Source organism: Oxyura jamaicensis (assembly GCF_011077185.1).
Source record: "Oxyura jamaicensis isolate SHBP4307 breed ruddy duck chromosome 6 unlocalized genomic scaffold, BPBGC_Ojam_1.0 oxy6_random_OJ106678, whole genome shotgun sequence".
In the NCBI taxonomy this organism is placed as follows: domain Eukaryota; kingdom Metazoa; phylum Chordata; class Aves; order Anseriformes; family Anatidae; genus Oxyura; species Oxyura jamaicensis.
In genome coordinates this window covers 14,792-19,715 of record NW_023304039.1, presented here as the reverse complement: position 1 = coordinate 19,715, position 4,924 = coordinate 14,792, and positions in this window count along the sequence as shown.

Genomic DNA, 4,924 nt, shown 5'->3' with positions numbered 1-4,924 from the left:
CGTGTTGATAACATTTAAGGGTTTCCATGCAGTTTAAAGATTTGGGGGAAGTGGATCTGCTTTGTTTCATTATGCGTGTCTATATCCAAACAAGGCAAGACACACTTCTCTTATGAAGATATTTTTAAAGTCCCAAGCCGAGCTAAGAAGCCACTGTGGGCAGCTGTTGGTTCTCCTGTTCTTCTCCGTGAGCAGACACACCAAGAGCGCCCCACAACTTCATCCAGAGCTCCAAAGTCCACAAGCAGCAGGGCCAGGGACCTGTAGGTATTTCCTAACTAAAGTCAGATGGACAGAACCGGCCAGACAGAAAGCCACCGTGAACAGCAGTTTTGGCCGGAGCAAGCAAACAACCTTTACTCTGGTCACTAAAGCCACCTTGCACAGGCAGGGCCTGGCGTGCCTCTCTTATCTCTTGTGTGCACAAAGTGTTGACGAGGCACCTTGACTTTCTAAGCCGACAGCCAGCTACTAGCTTAGGAATACACACACGCACAAACAGCTTTGTGAAGAAGAATATTTAGAAGTGGGGTGGGGGTTAAATAAGTCTGTTTGGAAAAGGAGAGCCATTTCAGCAGGCAGGGTGTCTCCGCTGCCACCCCCAATCCCTTGTCATTGCAGGCACCAAGACAGCCACTGCCAGCCAAGGTCTGCCTGGAGCTCTGCCACTTCGAGTTGTTTGGGGACTTTTTTTTTTTCAATTATTACTACAAAGCATATAATGCTATCTAGCTATCACCTTCCTGATTGTTGCTATGACGTATCTTTACTGTTTTCGCGATATCACCTAGTAGTTTTCTCACTTAAAACGGAATCACAAAAATTGTATAGCATCGAGAGACCAAGTACTGGCCCTTTGCCACTGATGACGGGACTGTTTGCAAGAGGGAAGCCCCATAGCACAGCTTGCCCTACTGAGACCAGGTCCAGCTCACAGATAAAAGGAGCCCACTTCATGGACAGAGACCTCACCCTGACAGCATCAACCAGAGCCGTGCACCATCTACCTACCACCTTCTGCTTTTGTGAGCTTCTGCTCAGATTTGAGGTTTCCCTGAAAGATAGGCCTTCCAGATAAGGTGTCACATCAGGCTTCTCGGGAATGGCTGTGGCTTGTCCGCAGTCACAAACAACTGAGTCAGTGTGCTGCGGGTGGGGGAGAAGGAGGCCTTTCCGACCCCATCCTGTGCACCAGGTCTGGCATCCACCGGGCTCTGCCACGAGCAGCTTCAACTCACTGACCTCCCCTCTCTAAGGCAGCTTTCTGCAAGCCTCAGTAAATAGGGCAAGACCGTCTCTTTTGGTTATTAAGCTCACTTGGACAGATAGCCAGCTGAGCAGATAGTGGCGCACTGCCTACAAGACCCAAGCGTTTCTTCTCAAAGACCCTGGAGCCTCCTTGCAGAAGCCTGTGCAAATTGTTAAACCAGGACCACAGTTGCAGGCTGGTTGTCCGAGAACTTGTTTTCAGCCCCAGTTTGAGAGGCACAGAGAAAGTGAGTAGGAAGAGCCTGGGGCCGTGAAGCTGCTGGTAGCAGGGACTGTGCTGCAGCCCAGCCCGTGACTCATCCTCAGGCTGCCTCCCCTACCAACCAGTCCAGCCGGGCTGGCACCAGGGCCCAGCCGGCTCCAGAAAGCCTGATGCTCGGTTTTGTCATGCCTAGGGCACACAAATTCCTTCCACGGGCCGCCTCGCCCTCCTCCTCCTCACGCTGCTTTCCCTGCTTTGCATAAGCAGCACGCAGGCACACGAGACGTCTCTGTTTGGCAATCTCGGAGGGCAGCCAGAGGCCCCTGCAGGCTCTGCTTTTGCAGCCTGCTGGAGACAGCTCTGCAGGAGAAACTCTCTCCTTGCCAAAAATAAACAGCAACAAAAAAAAATACAGGCATTTTCTGCAGCAGCCTGGCTTTCAGACCGCTTTGCATTTCCACTCCGACTGCACCAAGCTGTCAGAGAGGAAGCAAAAGCAAGCCACAAATTACAGCCTGGCAGCCTTGGGAAGGGCCTTGAGCACATCTGAAGTTTGTTCCAGCCCAAGCAGAAGCAGCCTCCCAGTGACTCATCAGCATCTCGCCGGGTCCCGGCTCGAGACGGGCTCCCCGCCGTGTGCCAGATGCTCTGCCCCCATCCTCGCCGCCGGCACGGTGCGGAGGAAAAACTCCGGCTCCGACGTGAAGGAGGAAGCACCGGGCCATTTTCCAGCTCATCTGGCCCTCGGCGGGTCCCCACCTCCTGTCACTTTGTTCTGCTGCTCCTCGGGCTCCTCCACCTCCCTGCCACAGCCAAACAACCCTGCCCTGCAGAAGCAGATGGTTCTTTGCTGGATTAGTGACCCGAATCAGCCCAGGGCAGCAGAGCAGCATGCCGTGAGCCGGCAGGGCCGTGGGAGGGAGGCAGAAGCAGCCCCACGCTCCTCCACGAGCCTCGCAGTCCCTTGCACCAGCACAAAGAGCCCAGCCGGGGGGCTGAGACAGCAGCGGAGCGACCCAGTCCTCTCCTCAGGCCGTTTTTGAGCCTGGATCCCGTCTGAGCGCTGGTGGCTGCAGGGGGTGCAGGCAGCGGAGGACCATCCCCTTTTGGCAGCGTGCAGTTAATGCTGCTGGCACAGCGGCCCTGCTCCTTCCCACGTCCAACAACTCAATTATCAAAAGGGGTCACATCAAGTGCACCGGATTTGCCGAGCAAAGCATAACATAGAAAGCCTCAAATCTCTGCAGAGAGTTCTCATTTCAGCATGTCCTTTGTCCTACCCCGTGCTTTTCGTTCTAGTTAAAAGTTGATTCCTTCTTTTTATTGTTTCTCCAGCATTTCTGTGCTGTTTGCTGGGATTACACCACTCCTCCAAGGCAGGGCACATCCCAGCACCCTGCACTGCTATCTCAAACCAAGGAGATCAGAGCCGGGGGACAGCAGCCATAAATGCTTTGCCCTCCTGAACCAGGATTTCTGACCGGTGCTTGCAAGACCTGGGAGCACAACAGAGTCGATAGAAAAGGAGATGACTCTTCATAAATACAGGGGGGGCGATATTTCAACATCACCTTGCAAAGCCCGTGCTCCAAAGGAGACGCATAAAAGCGCAAATCCCCATCTCTGCTCTCACTGTGTCATCTTTCCAGGGCTGCAGGGAGTAAGAACGCAGCCAGACAAACCTCTGCTACTGGCGTGCAGCCCCCTTTGAAGGGGAAGCAGTTTTCTTTTTATAAATGGAAAGGAGAATTAAGTCACGGGTTTGTTTGTAAACCCGACTTCCCCCCTCCGCCAAACCAAACGAAAAATAAAACACCACGAGAAACATGCATCGAGGTTACCCAGGAAGAAAATAAAAGTTAGTAATAGAGTTAAAGAATGTGTATCAGACAGTAAATGCTGACCGAGGAAAAGAGGAGGAAGATTTTTGGACGTCTTGGTTCCCATTCACACGACTACAGCAGCTCTGCCCCTTTTCCTCCCTTTCCTCTGCAAGGATTTAAAGCAGGTGACTCAAGCTGCTTTAAATGAACCCTTTAAAAACCAGCCCAGCCCATTTCGAAGAGCTAACCCCTCTCAGAAAGGACACTGCAGCAAATACAAGCTTTTAGCTCGAGTCCTCAAAGCTTAGGGGGAGAAAAAAATCACCCCCAGCAGCCTGTTTGTGGCTCCCCCGTGCCCACCCCGGCGGGCGGGAGCAAACGCCTGGCTTTTTGCGTGCACCCCTGGGAACGTGCTGCTGAGTGGGGGCACGGGGGGGGACCCTGCCTGGGTCTTGTTTCGGTGCAGATCTCGGAGTGGAGCGGAGGGAGGGGGCTGTCAGTGAGCTCTCGTGCAGAGGTACCACCACATGGCTTGGTCCTCGGGGAGCTGGGCCGAGCATGGCTTGGGTGCTACGGAGCAAAGCCCGATGTTTCCCTTTCCTCTCCTTTCGCTCCAAGGTAGCAGGCAACAAGTTCCTCGTCTTCCACCTCCTCCTCCTCCTGCCCATCGCCTTTGGGTGGTCTCAGCTCAACGCAGAACCAGCAGCTCCGAAGACCGCTGCCCTGCTGCTCTGCTTTCCTTACTGCCAGCCAGCGTCGGGCAAAACCCACCTGGGAACTACAATGCTAAAGCTTTTCCAAAGCACGGGACAGAGTTCCTTTTGTTTCCTTTCCACCTTGCAGGTTTGCCAGGATGACAAAGCTGCCGGGGCTTGTGTAAGGGGCTCAGAGGCCGGTTTGGTTCATCCAGCCTCTTGTGTTCGCGCCGAAACACGGGGAAACTCCGGAGCATCTCCCTGTGGCAGCGCAGCACGACGGGGATGCTTTCTGGATCCCACTCCAGCGCAGTGACTGGCGGCACAAGGCCAGCCCGTTTTCCGTGGCCGTCCCGTTGCCATGATTATCACCTGATGGGCATCTCCGAGACTTCTCATCGCCCCCTCCCCGCACTGAGCCGCGCCGGGACCACTTGTTTAGCCCTCCCTTTGCAGGTCGCGGAGCTGGGGGCCAGCACCGCGCCCCCGTGCAGACTCAGCTGAGGGCACAGAGTTGCTCAATCTGCGCTCACCGTTCTGCTGAGCTGTGTTTGCCAGGGCAAACGTCAAAGGAGGAACAAAACCCCCCTTATCTTTCCCCCGGGGAAGGGGGGGAGAGGCGGAGGAGTCCCAGCCCCGGGCGCTGCGGCCCAGCCAGAACAAAAGCGCGGCTGAGCCAGAGGAAAGGAGAAAAATGAGAAGAAAAGAAAAAATGCTCGAAGCCACCACGTTCACAAGGCCACCGAGTGACTCCCCAGGCACGTGGCCCCGGACGGAGGAGAAGAAATCCCCTCGCTTCCCCTTTCCTTTCACCAGGACCCTCGGCTGCTGCCCTTAAAACCCACCCCACAGCTGCTTCCCCCCCAGCTGGGATTTTCGTGCCGGGCTGCGACTGCTCTGGCCGTGCTCCTGCAGTTGGACGAGGTTCAGAGCCA